This window comes from Drosophila sulfurigaster, chromosome X (assembly GCF_023558435.1).
Source record: "Drosophila sulfurigaster albostrigata strain 15112-1811.04 chromosome X, ASM2355843v2, whole genome shotgun sequence".
Taxonomy (NCBI): domain Eukaryota; kingdom Metazoa; phylum Arthropoda; class Insecta; order Diptera; family Drosophilidae; genus Drosophila; species Drosophila sulfurigaster.
Window position 1 is genome coordinate 9,917,160 of NC_084885.1, and position 21,144 is coordinate 9,938,303.

General features: G+C 33.0%; 1 protein-coding gene across 6 annotated transcripts in view; it reads right to left on the bottom strand.

Moving 5' to 3' along the window:
* The window catches only part of LOC133849225 (pneumococcal serine-rich repeat protein), a 198,756-nt gene that overhangs the window by 157,474 nt on the left and 20,138 nt on the right, over window positions 1-21,144 (bottom strand). For all 6 annotated transcript variants that reach the window (XM_062285145.1, XM_062285146.1, XM_062285144.1 and 3 more), the window contains one exon: window positions 5,737-6,661. The gene's annotated coding sequence lies outside the window, so the exon portion shown is untranslated. The remainder of the gene's footprint in view (window positions 1-5,736; window positions 6,662-21,144) is intronic.

The window sequence follows — 21,144 nt, forward strand, 5'->3', positions numbered from 1 at the left end:
CTTGAATACGTTTTCTTTCCTATATAGTACACACATATTTTATATTATCATCTTTTATTTCGCATTTATTTTGATTTTGATTTTTCAATTTCTTTATGATACATTAAAATTGTATTGTACGTAATAATATTTTTATTTTTCTACTTATTCCCTCTTTCTACCAATACTCTTTTATTTTTATTCTTACTACTTTAATTTAAAATTTACGAAAGTAATATTTTCATTTCAATTGTAACTTGTCTTTTCTGTTGTTTTTTTTTTTCTTAGTTCCCATATATACATACTTCTCCTATTATTTAAAGAATTCTTATGCATTTTTTTATAAACTTATATTTCTTAGCATTTATACTTGTACTTCATTATAATAATATATATTATTTAAAGAGTTCTTATACATTTTATTATTTACTTATATTTCTTATTCATTTTCTGTACTACATACTAAAAATCAGTGTTTTTTCTCCCTTTCTTTCGCTTTCTTTCACTTGGCTTATCATTCGCCAATCATTCATTGAATTTAATCAGCTGCGTTTCGCTTTCATTCATCTGCTGTAAGAACTTTCGCACTCTTTCTCTTCTCTTCTCTCCTCTACCCTACCCCTGTTTTAATTCATTCGCACGCTTTGCTTCCGCATTGAATGCAAATATTGCGCATACGCCGCGTACGCGCTGCCAATCAACTTGCATTTGCTCGCTGCTGTTTACCTATTATAAACGTTAATGATATTTACATAGCCATAGTCTCAATCGATATGCGAGGTATCTCTCAGTCGACTACCGAGTGGAATTCACTCTTTTGCTCTGTTCTGTTGTGTTGTGTTGTGTTGTTGCCACACCCTTTTAAGTGGGCGCAAGTACGCGTGAGGCGCCACCTTTCATAATGGCACGCAGCTCACACGTCACTTGATTAACGGCAATTACATTTTGCGCCACAAAAACAATTCACTTTTCGCAATGCTCAACGAACGTGCTCAGAGCTCTGAGCTTTGAGCTCTCCTCAGATTGCGTCAAGCCTCAAAAAGGCACATTTCACCGACTGCGTTGCAGCGATTGATTGACGACGTCGCCCACACGCAGCAGCAGCAGCAGCAGTGAAAAGATTGCGTCTAGTATTATGTTCAATTATTTTCTTGCTTTATTGCATTTTAATTTCTTTCTCTCTCTCTCTGTCTTGAGTTCATTGATTTAACCTCAAGTTTTGGTGATTTATGTTTTGCTATGCAAAGTTTCGCCAAGATTGTCGCAAGAGATCTGAGATCAATGCTCACTTTTGGCATAATTAATTGCAGCCTTGTCTTTTGGGCCAAAAGCTCGATTTCAGGCGCTTTCAACATTCAAAGCTGATTACAATCAATCAACGAATTTGGATCAAAGCCAAGGAATATATATTTTTTTTGTATGTTTATACATCTCGCAATATAAATAAAGCTATCTATTAATGAATAAATTCACGAAAATGAAATTTCGAATTAAAAAAATGGTATAGAAATAAAATTAATTAAAAAAACCTATGAAAATTGTAAATATTAAATATATATATAGTCAAAATGTAATGTTAAATAAAACATAAATAAAAAATTTTACAATTTGGTTTAAATAGAAAACGTTTTTGAATAACATTAAGAATTTCATTAAATACCAGCTTTGAAAGCGAAAAAGAAAAGTTTTAGTTTTTAATATAAAATAAAACACAAAGCATTAAATGCAAATGCGATTTTTTTGAAATTTAAAATATTTTAATTAAGTTACTTTCATAAAAATCTAGTTTAATTTTTTTTTAACTTTGTCGAGCTTTTCAATCAAAGTTTAAAGTTGTGAACTTTGAAAATAATACGTAAAATGAAGCATAAAATTCAAATTCATATTGTTGACGATTTTTAATATAAGAATTTAAAATATTTGAATTAAGTTATATCAATGAAAATCTAGTTTTATTTACATATGTTTTGTTAAAATATGTTGAGCTTTTTTAGCCAAGTTTTAAACTGTTAAAAATAGGATGTAATTATAGCACAGCGTTTAAATTTAATTTTAACAGCAAAATTTGGAGAATTTTTAATATATGAATTAAAATTAAGATCAGTTTCATTTCTTTTTAAACATTGTCCAGTTTTTCAAGTAAAGTTGTTAACTTTGAAAATAAGATGCGAATTTAAATATTTGAATTAAAATTTGTCGAGTTTTTTAATCACAATTTAAAGTTGTTAACTTTGAAAATAAGATGTGAATTTTGTGATTTTTTTTATATATGAATTGAAATAAATAATGTTTTAATTTTATTTAAACTTTGTTGAGCTTTTTAAGCAAAGTTGAAAGCTGTTTACTTTTAAAATAAGATACTAATTGTGTTTTAAATAACTTGAATTAAAATTAATAATGTTTTATTTTTCTTTATCTTAGTTGAGCTTTTGAGGCAAAGTTAAAGTTGTTAAATTTAAAAATAAGATGTAAATGTTAAATACGAGTATATGAATTCGAATTCATATTAGTTTTCAATTCTTTAAACTTTCTTGAGCTTTTCAAGCAATGTTTAAAGCTGTTAACTGGCTGACAACTTGTGGTAAGTTCAAAAAGCAGCTTTCAATTCAATGCGGCACGATCTTGAGGCAACAAACAAAAAAAGAGCAAGCGTGGCAATCGATGCAGCAGCGACAGCGAAACTTGCAACCTTTCAACTGCAACTGTAATATGAAAACTATTTGCTAATGTTGTCTGTACTTTGTTGTTGTTGTTGCTGCTGTTGTTGTTGTTGTTGTGGCAACGTCATTTGCCATTACTCGTAAATGTCACATATTTATGCTGATGATAACGGCGCTCTTCGCTTCGCATCGCTTCGAAGCGAGCGTGCGAAATCTCCAACCTACTTCCCCACCACCTCTCACTCTGTCCACAACCCAACTGAACTGAGCTGAGTTGAGTTGAACCTGAGCTGAGCTGATCACGCAACAACTTTGCTTGTCAACAGCAACAGCAACACAGCAACGTAGAAAAGCGATGGCAAAACTCTCTAAAAATGACTCAAGTAAAATTGATTTGTCACGCTGCGCATAAATTGCAACTGTTTTGTTGTTGTTGTTGTTGTTGCAGTTGTTGTTGTTGTTGCTGGTGGAAGCTGCAGTCATTGCAGTTACTTCTCCGTGCTTTTCAATCAATAGTAATAACCCTTTTTGTTCCCCTCTCCTCCTCCTCTCTCTCTCTGTTTATGTGTTTGCTTTCTTTATTTGTCTTTTGCCATTTCATCAATTAGGCGTTAATTTTTGCCGTCTGCAATTTAACGGTGTTAACGTTTTATTAATGAGCCAACGCATTTGGCGCCTGGGAAAAATGCCCAAAGAGAAACCACAGCAGCAACAACAGCAAACAAACAAACAAAACAAGACAAAACAAACAAACAAATACAAAAATTCGAAAAGAAGAAAAAAATAAAAATAGAGAGCGAGCGAAAAAAAAGAATCTGAAGGCCAAGGTCAGCGCCAGAAACGGATCGTATCGGAACGGATTGGCTTAGACCGAGCCCAAAATGCATAACAACAACAACAACAACAACTCAAGCAACAACAACAACAACAACAACTAATTGCTGTTGTCGTCGAGCGGAAGTGAGCGACGTCTGCGCTTTGCTTTTTTTTTGCTTTTTTGACAATGGGAAGTGAATGCAAAAATCATAGCAAAATACACAAAGAGGCAGGCAAAACACACACTAACACACACACACTAACACACACACACACACTCATACACACAACATGGCGAAGGTTTCAATTTTAATTGAAAATACAATTTGTGTGTGTTTTTCTTCTTCGCATTTCAATTGCAAAAATTGCCTTAATTAGCCCCCCAAAACCAAAAAAAAAAACGTTTCGTTTGTATTTCTGCATTAATTGCACTATCTAAAATTTGCCAACACTGTCATTTACACACACACAGACACCAACACACACATGGACAGTGATTGACAGCTGACACGCCCACAAAACAAACAGAAATCCATTCGATTTTTATTTTTAATGCCACTCTAACGTTGACTTTTTGCCTTGGCTTAAGTACGCGTATTCATAGGAACTATAAAATACTTTATTGTTTATGACTTACAAAATCTTTGAACGAATTGCAGTCTTTTAATATTTGGTATTTATTCTGAAAATTTCATTAAAATTGTAATAAAATTATTCTGACAACTTTGATTGAAGAATAATATTACGATGTATTGACTTTTAACTTTGATTGAAGAACAATATTACAATTTATTCGCAAGCAACTTTATGAGGTAACTCAAAAATAATTATGAGTATTTTTTTAAGATCTATAATGTATTTAAATGCAATTTAAAAGTTAAAGTCTTGGTTGTAAACTTTTGAATTTATTACTAATACACACATATTTTCAGCAGTTTGTTAGGATTAAAGAGAAATATTTTTTCAATTTGTTTAAAAAATATTTGAAAATATATAAATGAGATCTAAAAGAATCATGGTATAGTTGAAGGACTTTCAATACTGAATACACAATTTCATTAAAGAAACAGAAAAGTTTCTTAAAAAGAAATTCAGTTCAAATTGAAAATCACAATCACACAAATGGAACAGAGAGGAAAATCTCAATGTATACTAAGTAGTATATTTTATACTGAAAAAATACAATATGGTATTAAATTTTACACTCGCATTTTTATACTTGGTTTAAGTCGAGGATTATTCAGATATTGGCTCTGCTTTCGCAGCAGGTAATAAACTCAGTGACCCTAAAGTATACTATGTAGTATATTTTATACTGAATACTTAAAGAATGAAATACCATGTGGTCTAATACTTTTTGCCTCGAGTTTGTTCCTTAGTTGAAGAAAATCGAGGATTATTGAAATATTGGCTCCGCTTTTGGTAAATGAAGCAGAGAGTAGAGAGTAAAGCACTAAAGCTTACTATGTAGTATATTTTATACTGAATACTATGCAGTATATTTTATACTGAACACTCAAATATTGACACTGCATTTGAAAAATAATGCATACAGTAAGCCCAGAGAGTAAAACCTTAAAATATGCTATGTAGTATATACTATTTAGTATATTTTATACTGAATACTTTAAGAAAGAAATACTTTTGACTCAACTTTTGTTCCTTGGTTTAAGAAAATTGAGGATTATTTAAATATTGGCTCTGCTCTCTGCAAATGAAGCAGAGAGTTGACTCAGAGAGTAAGTCCCTAAAACGTACTATTTAGTATATTTCATACTGTGCTGTATATTTTATACTGAATACTCAAATATTGACACTGCTTTTGTCAAATAATGCAGACAGTAAACCCACAGAGTAAAAACTTAAAATATACTATTTAGTATATACTATTTAGTATATTTTATACTGAATACTATGTAGTATATTTTATACTGAATACTATGCTGTATATTTAATACTGAATACTATGTAGTATATTTTATACTGAATACTTAAATACTGACACTGCTTTTGAAAAATAATGCATGCAGTAAATCCAGTGAGTGAAACCTTAAAATATACTATGTAGTATATACTATTTAGTATATTTTATACTGAATAATTTAAGAAAGAAATACCATGTGTTAACTGTAACTTAAGAATTTCAGGATTATGAAACATTTTTATACTTGGTTTAACAAAATCGGAGATTATTCACATATTCACTCTGCTTTCGACTCAGTTCATCATATTTGTTTAAGATTGTGTATTAATTATAAGTGAAATTAATTGAGTAACTTACCTTAAACTAAAACACTCGCCAGTCGGGCGTTACCCGTCCAGCAATCCATAAGTTGCAATTTTCAATTGATTTGTGATTCTTGTTCGGGGTCGTCTTCTGCGTCGTGGGTCTGATAGTTGTTGTTATAATTGTTGTAATTGTTGTTGTTATTATTAGTAATATTGTAGGTGTTCTTGTTGTTTTTGTTGTTGTTGCTCTGGATGTTGCTTGTGGTTTCTTGCAGCAGCAGTTTTTATTTATTCAATTTTGAATGTCCTTTATTTCGCAATTTATGTTCAAAATTAGTTTTTTTTTTACACTTTGATTTTGCACACCGAAAATTGTTGCTGCGAGCGTTTTACAACACTGTTAAGTCCGAAAAATAACCGTAATTTTCTTGTTGGCTTTTTGAGTTTGAAAGTTTTGAGTTTTTTTTTGTTTTGTTTTTTTTTTGCCACGTTTCGAGCTCAAGAGATTTTCTTTTTTGTTTTGTTTTGTTTTGTTATTTTGTGAAAGAAATTGTTCAATTTGTAAACATTTTCAGCTTCTTTTTGCTTTCCGTATCCGTATCCGCTTTTTCTTCGTCTTTTAGATTTTTACGTTGTTATCGATAAAAATTGAATTGGTCCAGTTGGTTGCAAATATTTCGACAAGTTTTCTTTCTGAGAGAGAGAGTGTGTGTGTGCATGTGTGTGTGTGTGTGTGTGTGTGTAAGTAAATGAGAGAGTTGCAATTTTTCAATAGCCAGAGAGCGCTGCCAGAGTTGTAGCGTGTTTTTTGATTCCTTCTTCTGTTGTCTTCGTCTTCTTGTTGTTGTTGTTGTTGTTGTTGTTGTCGTCAAGCTTTTCGCTGATTCGCTTTTCGATACGCCGAGATTTCGAGTATGGGTTTCTTTAAGTTTTACACGCTTTCTTCTTCGTTGAAATTTAGAATTTTGAAGAATATGCTGCAAATAACCAAAAAAAAAAAAGAATTACTAAATTAGTTAACTGATTTCATAGTTGATTATAATGAAATATATTTATATTTTTATAAAACATTTTTCTAGCACTTCTCTCTATATCGAGTTTTAAAGCAACTCTAAATTACATATTAAAGTTGGACTTATATAGAAACATTAATTTTATTATTATTTCACAACAACAAAAACACACAGAATAGAATACCGCTAGATATAAAATCTATTTTCGATTTTTTACATAAAGAAACCATCAAATTTAACATACAAATTATTTATTCAATTTTTTTTTTATTTATTTTGTTTTTTTTTCGTCTTTATTATTTTTATTTTGTTTTCTACTTTATTTTTAATTTTCATTTATTTATTCTATTTTATATTTTAATTTTAATTATTTTATTTCCCTTGTTTTTTTTTTCTTTACTTATTTTTTTTTATTTACATTTTTTTTAAATTTATATAATTAATTTTTTTTTTATTTATTTCATTCATCTTACTTATTTCATATGTTTTATTTATATTTTTAGGGTTTATTTATTAAATTTGTTTTAATGTTTAATTATATTTTATCATTGAATATCGATTTCAAGAACTAGAAGTTTATTATTTGTGTTTATTTATTGATAATAGTAGCATTAACTAATAAAAGTATTTTTCTATAAATTTATTTGTTTCTCAACACTACCAAAAATATATGTGAAAGCACTTTCAGATGACACTTTTATTATATAAATCCTTTTTACCTAAAAACCAAATTAGTATTAAAATATTCCACTCAATGCACTCATTTTCTGTGTGTACAATTTTTTAATTTGTTTGTGCTGCTTTATTCCAATTTACATATTTATTATACTAACGAGAACAAACTCTAACATAATGCTAACCTTTAACTGGCAGATAACTTTCAAGTGCCAGAGTATTCCAACATGATCTAACAAACAGTTCTTTGACTCATTCGTCAGCTTAATTATTGTGCTAATTGTGTGCAGAGAATAACAAAAAAAAAAAAAAAACACAGAGAGCAACAATCTCCTTAATTCATTAGCAATTTGTTTGCTTTTACTTTCAACTGGAATTTTTATTGCCTTCGATGCGAATGCAAAGAATGCAACCTTGAGGCTGCTGTTGTTCAACAGCAACATATGGTCACACTGCACAGTGAACAACAAAACGGTAAACAAAACTTTTGCGCAAAACAAAAAGCTCAAATGTAGGCTATGACAAACTAACATAGAAAGAGAGAGAGAGAGCGAGCGAGACAGAGCGATTGCACAGCAATTTGACGTGAAACTTTCACTATTTTAATTACCAAGCGCAAATTTAGTTGCCGAACAAGAAGAAGAAGACGACGACGACGACGAAGAGGAAGAGGAAGAGGAACCAACAGCAAACACAAGGAAGGAAGGAGGAAGAGAAAGAGAATGAGAACAAGGCGAGCTTTTGCCAATGCCAAAGTCACTGAATGTTTTAACCGTTGTTCTTCTTCTTCTTCTTCTGGTTGTTGCTGTTGTTGTCGTCTGTCTCAAAAAGTCTGGCAACTGTCTGCGGCTGCCTTCAAGTGCCCTGCAACACACAAGTGCAACGCGAGACGAGACAGAGAGCGAGCGAGATGGAGGAGAGAGGGAGAGCACATGCATGGAAAGTTTTGTTGCATTGTTGTTGCTGCTGTTGGGGCTGCTGCAACATGTGGCACGCTTAATTATGACGTTGAAAAGTCACAGCGACAATGTCAACAGTTGAATTATAAGCTCTCACACACTCACTCACCAAATTGTTCGCCAAGTTTAGCGGCAGCTGACGTCATCATACATACATATATAAGCAGCATATTTTAATCAACTTGCAACGCGGTGGCATGTGGCACGCAGCAGCAGCATCAGCATTGCACTCTATCAACTCTATGTTATATATCTACAGCATCATCATGTGCGGCATCTAAAAGTTGCGCTCTGACATTGAAAAACTTTTACTTTGCCTCATAAGTAGGTTGCCTCAATGTCAGTGCCTCAACCCCTTCCCACTTCCACTTCCCTCTCTCTCTCTTGCTCCTTCTCTCTCTCTCTCTCTCTATGCTTTGTCTGTCTGTGACTTTGTCTGGGCAACAAGTTCAAGTTCACGGCAAGCGATATCCTGTAAGCTTTAGCAAAAACTTGTTAACAACAGCAAGTGAATCGCTTGAATACTATTCATTTGCATACACACACACATTCACATATTCAAACTTTGCTTAACTTAAAGCAGTCACTTCTTAAAACACGATTAAAGCTTGTGTCAAACACAGCGCAAATCACATTAATACAAATATTCACATACACTAAAGAATAATTTTGACATAAATCAACTTTTATTTAATCAACTTTGCAACTTATAAGTTTCTATGTGATCTGATTGCTATGAAATTTTCAATAATACCATCGAGTAATCATAGTTGTTTAGCTTACAGCTTACAGCAAAGTTAAATCTCTTTTGTGTTTAATGAACTAAGCTTAAGATTAATTTCTGGTTACTTTGCTTTAGAGAAAAGAGCTTTTAGTTGCTATAAATCTTTTGATTAATGTAAAAGTTCAGACAATATTGCTGAGTTGAACTTTCAACCACAGTTACAAATAAAAACAAACTTCAGCTTTAATGACACAGCAAAATCCCTCTTATGTTCAATGAATTGAGCTTGAAATTAATCTCTGTTTATTTTAACAACTTTGCTTAGCAAGAAAGATCAACTTCCAAGCTTTTAGTCTATCTAAATACTTCAATTAATGTGAAAGCTCAGATAATATTATTGAGTTACACTCACAACAACAAATAAGTTAGGGGTTCAACTCCTTTTATAAAGCTTTAAAAGTTCTCACATCAAAAACTGCGCTTTTTATTAATGAACTTGTAAAATAGAGCTTTTAATGGCAACTATTTCTAAGCAGCTTTAAGCATCTTTGCTCTAGAATAAAGCTTCAACAGCTTTGCAAGCTTTTGTTTGATCAACACACTTTGATTGCTGTGGAATCGAAGGCAACATTGCTGACAAAAATGAAGGCGCAAATGAAATAAAAGGAGCTGCAAGTCAACGCAACGCAATCAGAAGGAGCCAGTTAGCCAGACAGTTAAAAGCAAATGCCAGACGGCGACACAGAGACAGAGAGTGGTGGACTGGGAGAGAGAGAGAGAGAGAGAGAGAGGGAATAGATAGAGTGAGTTGGACCGTTGGACAGACAAAGGTTGTTGGGTAAATACCAAACACGGCGAAGAATATGTCTATGACTAGACTCAGACTGTCTGTCTAACTGTCGCTGTCGCTGTCTGTGTGTGCGTGTGTGTGTGTGTGAGTGTGTTGCATGCACCTTACAATGCTCCACCCGCTGAGCGACGCTGAAAGAGACGCAGACAAACGCGGCCCAAACCAAAAAGCTGACGACGACAGCGACAGCTTGATGACTAGCTGCTTAAAATGTCTGCACAGCTGTTTGATATGGCTGTTATGGTTGCAAGTCTTAGTGTGTGCGAGTGTGTTGCATCAACAGTTGAAGTTGCAGCCAGGGCATGCACAATGCCATCGACATATTTTTTAATGTTGCCAGACAGACAGACAGACGGACAGTCGGACAGAAAGACGTACGCAGAGCGGGACGAAAAGTTGAGAATGAGCGACAAAACCTCTCGACAGTTAGTCGCAAAGTCACCAAGTTGCAAAGTTGCAAGCAAGTCGCAGGTGAATGTTGAATGTTGAATGCTGAATGAAACAACAGAGAGCGCTGGAATGGCAAATGAGGAGGAATGCAACTTGAAATGGGGCAGACACAACGCTACCCCTCTCTCTCTTCCTTTCTCTCTCTCTTTTGCACATTAAATTTTGTTTTATTCCTGACAATGCGACTTGCAACGTGCGTCTTGCGTCTTTTAATTTCGTTTTCCTTTCTGCACATATATTTCCCATCTCATTTCGATATCCTTCTCTCTCTCTCTCTCTCTCGCTTATCGATCGCATTGCCTATTTATGATAAGCTCACAGGCTGTCAGGACATCAACAACGATGGCAAGGACATCGCAGTTCCTGTTACCATGCGTGACCGTCGCTGTTGACAATAAATTTATGCAATTATAATAAACATCATCATCATCATCATTTGCGATCCTCAATCCACAACACATGCTCAAAGAGCGGCAAACTCTTTACGAATTTACTATTAAAGATCTTTAGATTCTTAAAACATATATTAAATTAATTGAAATACTATATGTATAATATAATTATTAATAAAATAAAATATCATTTGTATTAAATAAAGTGAACAATAACAAAGTCTTAATAACTTTTAATTTGTTTTTTCTTTTATGTATTTTTGATTTTCTAATATTCCTCATCATTTTCTTATTAATCTAAGGCTTTTCTTTTTTATTAAGTTAGTTGAAATATGTTGAATAAAATGATTAATTAATTGAAATATCATTTGTAGTAAATAAACTCAATAACAAGCGGCTCTTACTGAAAGAACTTTCAATGTTTTGTTTTTTATGTATTTTTGATTTTCTAATATTCCTCATAATTTTCTTATTACTCGACTTATAAGTTTTCTTTTCCTCACACTTCCAACTAATTCCTTAGACTTCATATTCTGAAAATTTCAGAACAATTCATCAGCGCGTTAAAAAGTTACGGACTTCTAAGTCGATAGGGTATTTGGCAGTCTTGCCACATGCAACTTTTGGGCTGCTTCTGCAGAAGCAACAACCATAGGAAACTGCCTGTCTTGCCATTTATTAGAAACTGCGGAATTTCCCAGTCAAGCGTTGACGGCTGCGCGACAAATTCGTTGAATTTATGAAATTTTAGAACTTTGCCACACAAAAAATGAAGCAAGCGAAAAAAAAAAAAAAAAAATAAAAATAAAACATATCGAAACAAAAAACAAATACTGAGCATTTTATGGAGCTCGAGTAACAGGGCACATGTCACGGAATTGCAGTTTGCACATGAGATAGCATTAAACAAAAAAACAAAAAACAAAACAAAAGCAATAACCACGACAAGAACAATATCATCTTGAGGCAGTTTATTGGATGACATAAGACGGCGACAAGAAATTCAATTGAATCACACGCTTTCCATAAAGTAGACTACAACTGATTATGCATACCGAATAACTTCTGTATTTAAACAGTAATATACTGAAAGTAGTATTTTTTAGTTGAAAAATATTTATATTTCCTTTGTGGCTGAAGATTTATAATATATGATAATGAGTTCAGAGAGTACAAATTGATAAAAAAAAAATAATAAATAAAGGATTAAGGCAGAGAAAAAGTACTATTAAATAAAGAATATAATAGATTAAAGCAAAGAAAAAGTATTTACAAAGAATAAGAAAAATAAAGTATTGTAGTATTTTTTGGCAAAATATAAAAAAAATATTAAATTCGAATTGAAAACTTTGAACTACAACTTTTTATATATGCTTTACTTTTTATTGTTGTTCTGTATACCAAATAATTTTTCTATTTAATCGGTAAAATACTGAAAGCAGTATTTTTTAATTGAAAAGTATTTAGATTTCACAAAAGGCTGGAGTTTATAATATAAGAGAGAGTTCCTTATGTACTTAAAAAAAATAATAATGAAAGAAAAACTAATAGAAAAAGGCAACGAAATAGAAATAGAATATCAAATTCTGGTCAAGAACTTTTCACTAAAACTAAAAATAGTTGATTCACATTTGATTGTTGTCAAATTTTCTTCAAATTTCTTTGCAAGATCGAATTTAAAAGTATATTTTTTTAAGATGTGCTTATCTTTCTCTTCGCTTTGCTTCTTTCTCGGACTTTAAGTGTTGCATAACGCCCAAAAAAATAATTGGAAAATGTAACTCCAAGTAACCGATTGCGATTGTGTTTGTGTTATTCCGCTTAAAGCAACTTAATATACACAATACCATTATTTTTTCGTTTTTTTGATTTGTTAATATTGCGATGTGCTTAGTTGTACTTTGTTGTACAATTATGATGAATAATTTGTTTATTGGGACTTATTATCGCCAGTGAACTTGCAGACCGCCCGCCACGAATTGCTGAGCTGAGCACTCTTTGAATTTGATTCGGTTTCTGTCGTCAGTCTTCAGAATGTCTGGGCTCTCGGGTCTCCATTTGGCTTTTTGTCAGTTTCATATTCTTGGCTCAACAATTTTTCGTTCTTATTCTTCTTGTTGTTGTCGTTGTTGTTGTCGATCTTCTTGCTGCAATTGTTTTTGCTTTATTTCGAATTTTTTTTCTTTTATTATGTTTTTTTTTTTTGTTTTGTTGTTGATTGTTTCTTGCATTTTGCCTATGTGTTTTTCCAGGAATTCCGTCACTGATACGCTGCCATAAGCCCAGCAACAACAACAACTGCAGTGGCTACTAAAAGTTATTGTTGCATTTTTTCACAACGTCATTTTCTGGAAAATAAATGCAATGCAAGGAAGGCAACAACAACTTATTGTTTGTTGTACAATAATTTATGCAAATATTGCAGACGCGCTAAAAACTTGTTGTTGCTTGGAAAGCGAGCGAAGATGGAGAGACAGTTGTGGGAGGGAGGGAGGGGAGGCAAAGCCAAAGTTACACACTCACACACATAGAGGGCGCTGCTGTGAAATCAACACACTGCAAATTGTCTGTGTCATGCCGTGGACAAGTCTGTTGTCAATCAGTCCACGCGATTGATTGAGGGATTGAGGCATGAAGCGAGCTGTCAATCAAGTGAGCGAAAAGCACAGTTTTGTTTGACCAAAGTCCTGTTGAGTTCCAATCCAATTGGATTGCACAATTTCTGACTGAATTATGCACAATTCGATTAGTCAACTCAACTGTCCACACAAAACAGTGTTGTTATACAACACTTCATTTTCATGGCTATGAAAATGTTCAAAATTAAAGCATTTAATTCATAAAATAATAAGACAACTTTGAGCACTTAAAAATATATACAATTATTAAATATATATTCAATTATTATAATGAACTGCTTTAGTATTGTTGACAAAACAGTGTTGTTATACAACACTGCATTTTTATTGCTATGAATATGTACAACATTTAAATATTTAATCTACAAAAAAATAAGACAAATTTGAGGGCAGAAATATATATTCAATTATTTAAAATTATGAGCTGCTTTAGTATTGACAAGGAAACAGTGTTGTTAGGCGAGAAAAAGAACATTGACTGTCATTTTTATTGCTATGAAAATTTACAAAATTGAAACACTTAATTTACAAAATAATAAACTCAATTTGAGCACTGATTTGTGCTGCCTTATTATTGTAGACAAAACAGTGTTGTTAGACAACACCTAATGTCGGCCACAAGTTAAAAAACAGAACTTTAATTATAAATTTCATTGCTGATAAATGAGCGAAGTTGACGCATTTAATCTTGAAGAATTTGAGCACTAAAACGTATATGCAATAATTTATATTATGTGCTGTTTTTGCATTGACAACAAAACAGTGTTGTTAGGCAACACTCAAATAGAAAACTTGATGTTTTGGACAATTTTCATGACTTACGAATAATGCAAAGTCAATGCATTAATTCTTAAACTTACTTTCAAGAATTTCAGAGCTAAATTATATACTCAACAACTATGTAATAATACGAGTATATTCTGTGATATATAGTCTATGCTAAAAAATAGTGTTGTTAGCAAATAATGAATTTTAGCATATTTAAAGCAACTTGCTTAGCATTTGCAACATAATAAGAACAATTTCAGCAATAAAATATATACTAAACTATTTATTATACTGTTACAAAAGTACACAGCAGTGTTGTTAGGCAACACTTAGTGTTGCTCAAGCAAGTAAAGAACTTTTTAAAGTTCCTTGATGTTGAATTTTACCATCATTAAAACAATTTCAACATTAAAATTTTCATATGATTACATTATATGATTATATTTTGTATATAAACTAAGTGTTATTTGCTGTGCGTTGTTATACAACACTTAGTGTTGAAAAAGCAAATAAAGAAATTTACTTCATTTCGGCAACTTTTAATACTTTAATCTTCAACTTAATGACTAAAATATTCCCATGATTGCTTGCATTTCTAATCAACTATTTAATGATATGTTCTTCGATATATTGTATAGTCTATGGATAGAGATATTATACTATATATGTACATGGGTTTTGTGGGACTTGTTGGTGACCTGCATTGAACCCTGCAGCCAGGCCAAAGGGAAGGAAGCGTTTTTGATGGCGTATTGCGTAGGCTCTTAACAGGGCGCCACTTGGGACATTGTCACTTCTGAGTGCATGTCACCAAGTGTGTGTGTGTGTGTGTGTGTGTGTGTGTGTATTAGTGTGTATGTGTGTGTGTGTGCGTTTGATGCCGCCTTCTTTCGCACAAACACTTGAGCACGCATTTGGCGGCATCGTCAGCTGCCACTTGGGCGTTTTTTTTCTCTTTTTTTTTTGCTTTCTTTTTATTTCAAAATGCAATCGATATGTGGAGCACACGCATCCACACACACACACACATACTTGCAGAGGGTGGGCTCAAATAATTAATAATAATTTATGGCGCAAACTTTGTCGCAGGCACTGCAATTAGAAGCCGACGCCAAGAGCTGAAAAGGAAAAAAAAGAGACCCTACAAAATTATGCATAAACGCATTTTAGTGCGCCTAGAAGTAGGCAATGCTCTTGGCGTCGGCGAAACTACAAAGCAGAGAGCGAGAGAGGCAAGAGAAGAGGCTGCTCTTGGAGTTTGGGTTTTGGTGAGGGGGGGGAGTAAGCAAAGGCTTTTGTTGCATTGCGTTTCTTTTTGTTGAAGTGCACTCAAAAACGCACTTCTCGCAGCAGGAAAAAAAGAGAAAGAAGCAAACGACAAAAAAGAAAAACCGAAACGAAACTTAGATGCCACGCAAAGCGCCTTTGATCCTGGCGTCGACGTCGACGTCAACGTCGCAGTCTCGCAACTAGCTCACGCAATTTGCAAAAAAAAAAACACAGAGAACAGGAACAACAAATACAACAAAAAAAAAAACAGAAAATGCGAGATGATAAATGCAAAAGGAAAATGTAAAGAAAAACACACACAAAAAACAACAAAAAAAATATAAAAAAAAAAGAAGAGTTTCGCACTGACGACACACAGCAACAATGCCTGTTGACAAAGGCAACAAACAACAATAAACTTGAAGAAAAGCACCCAAGGGGACACGCTCTCCTCCCCTCTCTCTCTCTCTCTCCCTCTCTCCACCTCTCTCACTCCCACGCGACGAGATAATGAAAGGTCGTCGAAATGCGTTGCATTCCATGAATCGTGCATTGCCATCGTCCTGTAAAACGGAAGCAGCAGCATCAGTGGCATCTTGTCTCATCGTGGCTTGTGGCATGCTCGCGTTGCACTTGCAACTAATCGAGTGTTAGTGCCACAGACATTACCACAGCAATGCAGTTCATCGAAACTTTGCGCAAGTTCATATTTCCCTTCTACTCAAAACTTTGAATCAATTAATTTTTACTTCAACAAGAATCATAAAAAAGATAATCCTATAAATAAAAAACTTGTAGCAAAACAAATTTGCTCAAATTTATAAAGTTTTCAATAATTAATGAGCTGAGCCAAAGTTAATTAAAACGTTTAATCTATTATTAACAACAATCATTTAATCAGCTTTAAAGCTTTTTAACAGAAAAAGTATTTCATACAAAAAAAAAAAACAAGTACAACTTTGCGAAACTCTTAACAAACTATTCATTTAATCAGCTTTAATCTTTTTTCCATCTGTAAAAAAAACTATACTTATTTCTTTTTTAAATTCATATTAGAATTAAACAGCTTTAAAGCTGTCAAAAAAAACTTTGCTAAATTTATTAATTGGTTTTCTTTTCATTCTATCTATTTAAGCCGAACAACATTGGTATTTGTTCAAAAAAAAGAAAACTTCGCTAAAGCTCGAAGTTTATTAAAGCATTTTTATTATTAATCTCTTAGCAAACTATTAATATGTTTTATAGAAACACATAAATAAAGAGCTTTAAAGCTTTTCAGCCCATAAAGAAAAATATATAGTAAGAAATTGATAGCTTACTAAAGAATTACATTAGAAATCATCAGCTTTAAAGCTCCTCTACTAAAAAACTAGTTGGTTTTAGCAAAATAGAACTTTCTTCAATTTATAAACGAAGAAATTTATGAAAGAAGAAGAATGTATAATATTATAAATTTGAAATAAGATTTATATTTGTCACTTTGTTAAATATTATTTTTTGTTTTAATATGTATTTGAACTTAAGAAAAGTTGACATTAACATTTTCTTTAAACTAATGATATGGATTAGTGAGTTGTTGACTTTGTGCTATAAGCTGCATGTGCTTTAGCATCTTTTGGGCGTATAGCCGCAGCTTTAGCAAGAGCTTAAGTCACAAGTGGAATGCGGCGAGCTTTAAAAGCTGCAAGCGCATTAAAAGACGCCAATTACATGGACTTAGACTTGTGAGCTTTTATAAGATTACAACTGTGATCCCAAAGTTAACAGCGCTGTGTGTGTGCGCTGTCTCCCTCCCACACTCTGTTGCTGTCTCTGTCTCTGTCGCTGTCTCTGTCATGCATGCACTTTGATTCCTTTTGTGGCTTTTTGTGCTGTGATGAAAAGCTGCGGCACACGCACTCGCTGAATACAGCTGCTCATTAACTGCAACGCAATGATGATGATGATTACGATGATGACGATGTTGCACAGTCGGCTGTCAAAGTCGATTTGCCTTGACTGTCAGCAACAGCAGCAGCCGCTGGCCTGATAAGCTGCGTTACCCTTTGAGTTCGCTTTCATTTCTAATTGTGACAGCGTTGCGCGCTTGCTTTTGCCCCCGCCAGGGGCAGATGCAACAGCGCGACAAGTGCAAGTCCCCAAAAAAAAACACAGAAACGAGAATGAGAGTGTGAGTGTGAGTGAGGCAAGTCATCAACAAGGACGAAACAAAAAGGACATGTGCTGACCCCCGTGTTGTGTGTTGTGTGCCTTTTTGGCCAGGGCTAATAAACTCGGCTCAAAATGCGGCCGGAAGTGCGTGCAACACAGTTGAGGCACACAGCCACAAATAAATGTCCCAAAACGCAAACGCAAAACGAAGCAGCAACTCAACAAAACTAGCTGAGTGCTGAAGCCGGCGGCAACAACGATGACGAAGAGGACGAAGACGAGGATGAGGATGAGGATGAGGACGAGGACGAGGACACAAGTGGCATTTGGGGTCGTCCTCGCAGCTTGTCGCTCGAGTCGTCAACACGCGTTCCACTTCACAACGCAGCAACCACACGGGATGCAATTGCTGCAACCCCCGGAAAAATGCCCGAAATACAAAAAGCAAGGAATGCCAAACATAAAGAACACACACACACTCACACACACATCGTACAAAATGCAAAATGCAAAACACAGCAACAACAACAACAACGACGCTGACGATGAAAAAAGGAAGAAGAATTGCCAAAAATTACCGAAAAATACATGCAATATACAATATAAGCGGGACACTCGCTTGGCTCACAAGGGGTGAAGACAAGACAAGAGAGAGGGGTACAACGGGTTAGGGGAGACGGTTGTGTGTTGGAGGGAGGGTGGGGAGGTCGTCTCTCCTCTCTCTCTCTCCCGCTCTCTGCCTCATTGCCCGGTTATCCTGTCGCCGCGTGTTTAACCCTTTTTCTTGCTTTTCTTTATTTTTTCGGTTTCTTTTTTTTTTCAGTACACGGAATGTGTTACAAACCGGCCACGTAACACACACACACACACACACACACAGCTACAGTTGTGAACCGCACTGAACTCTACAAAACTCGCCGCGACGTTCAAGGTGTGTGTGTTTGTGTGTGTGTGTTTTACACCAAAAAAAGACAAAAAGTCAAACACTTTTTTAGACATCGACAACACGAACTTCAAATATCCTTGCAATGTTTGCTAGCTAACTAAATACCCTATCATATATAAGAGAAGCTATATTTAAGTAATGAAGAAAAAAAACAAAACATTAAAATGTACCACACCAATATACCAAAAGGTATAGTTGGTATCTAAACAATTTTCTCATCAATTTTCAATTAATAAATTAACGAAGAGAGCCACAGTGAATAAAAGCAAAAAGAGTGTGATAATATCATTAAAAATATACCAAATAAATATACCAAACAAACGATATTTGATATATACCAAGCAAAGTATATTTGGTATATAAAAACTACGCTAATAGCACTTAAAATACTAAATACTAAAATATACCGAGAAGAATATTTGGTATATAACAACTGCGCTAATATCACTTAAATATATCAAATAATTATACCAAACAAATACTAAAATATACCGAAACTCATATTTGGTATATACCAAAAAAAAAAAAAGAATATGTGATACATGTCAAACAAAGTGAATTTCATATTGTATACAAACTGCGCTAATACCACATAAATAAATATTTCAAAAAATACTAAAAATTTACCGAAAATAATACTTGCATATATATTTAGTATATTGCAAACAAAAGTAAATTCGGTATACACAAACTGTGACAATACACTTAAATATATCAAATAAATATACCTAACAATTACTGAAATATACCGAAAAGTATATTTGATATATAATATACCACAGAAAGTATATTTGGTAAATAGCAACTGTTCTCAAGAAAAATAATACTATCTCTTATAGTCTCTGAAATTTAGGTATTCATACAAACACCTCGAAAATCTTGCTGATCATGAACATATATAGTTTACGGCTTCAGAAAAAAATTGGGCTATGTGTTTCGAGTTTACTAAGTTAATATATTTTTATAACATTTAGATTGTAAATTACTCTTATTAGAATAAAATATATTAGCAAAAAATGAATGTGACAAATAAGCTAGTAATATATGGCATTTTTGAACCAATTTCAACTTAAGGATTAAAAGTTTATATAGCCAGAAAACTTGCTCTATAATACTAATTCCAAACATTTCATCATAAGAACACAAAAAAATATTTCCGTACTAAAGTCAAACTGTTCTGCTTAATTTATTATGTTAACTCTAAAATCTGTTGATAAATTTACGAACTTTACTCCAATAATTATACTAAATTTATTACAATAAATCTAAAATAGTTGTGTATAATAAAGTTGTGTATTTGATACAACAGTTTCGACTAAACTTTCCACAAACAACTAAACTTTTTGTGGCTGATAACATTAATATAGTATATCGAGTATTTTATACTATATAGAGTATACTATATCGAGTATATTCCCTTACTAGATACATAGAAAAAGCTTGTTGACCCAGCCGGCGAGGGTATCGAAAAGCGCCAGACAGATGTTGTTCTTTTTATGTAGAATACATATTTATATATAAATCTATATATGTATATATACATATATGAAATATACAATATGTATATGTGTGTGTATGCATGATACAATATTATATTGGGTTTTTGCTTTACGACTGCAACTTTGCTTTCTTTTCTTTTGCTTTCTCCCCATCTCCCATCGCCCCACCAACAAAAAATCCTTCAGCAAATGCACACAACAATTTGCCCAGACTTAATCGCAGGCTACGTCGCCTTTTTCCATTTTCTCTTTCTATTTTTTTTTATTTTTTAATGTTTGTGTTGGGGCTTTCGATGTGAAGTTGAGGCTAGGCCAAAGTTTGAGTTTTTCTTGTTTTTTTTTGTTTTTTGGTTTTTGTTTTTCATTCATTTTTGGGGAGCTTGCTGCATGAAACTGCAATTTGGTTTGATGGATCGCCAGTTATGAGATATTATGAAAACTGTTTGCCACAATGTTGAACTAATAGTCGAACCGGTCATAAAATCATAATTACTATAATGATTATTATTCAAACTGAAATTGTATGTACTTTGTAAAGTTTACTGCTTCGATTCGATAAAACATTGAAGCTTTAATTAAATGCACCAACTATTTTGTTAAGAATTCTGCACTTTAAATAAAGTTCAAGTTGTTGTAATTAACCATGACCAAGGCATTGAAACATATACAAAGAATATACCTGAAGATTTCACTTATCTTTGAATGTATTGCAACTGAATAAAAGTTAGAAGGAGGACTGAAACAATCATATATAAAATTATGTGTAAGCAAAATAGTATAAACAAATTTATTTTTAAAAGGATGACAAGGAAGGAAAAAATCATCAAATACAAATTTGAATGAAAGAATTATTATAAATTTAATAAAGATATATTATTCTTGACTGGATCACAACTAAAGTAGCGTAAAGAGTGAAAAGTAAAGTGTTAATTACTTAAATAATAATCAATTTCATTTTAAAGGAATACAATTTTTATTGATTCACAACTAAAGTAAAGAGAATGAGTTGGGAGAAAACTGCTCGACTTGAGATACCCGTTACCCATTTTCAATAAAAAAAAACATATTGAACATGTACCGAAAATATACCACAAACATATTAAAATATACCAAAGTCTCTATTTG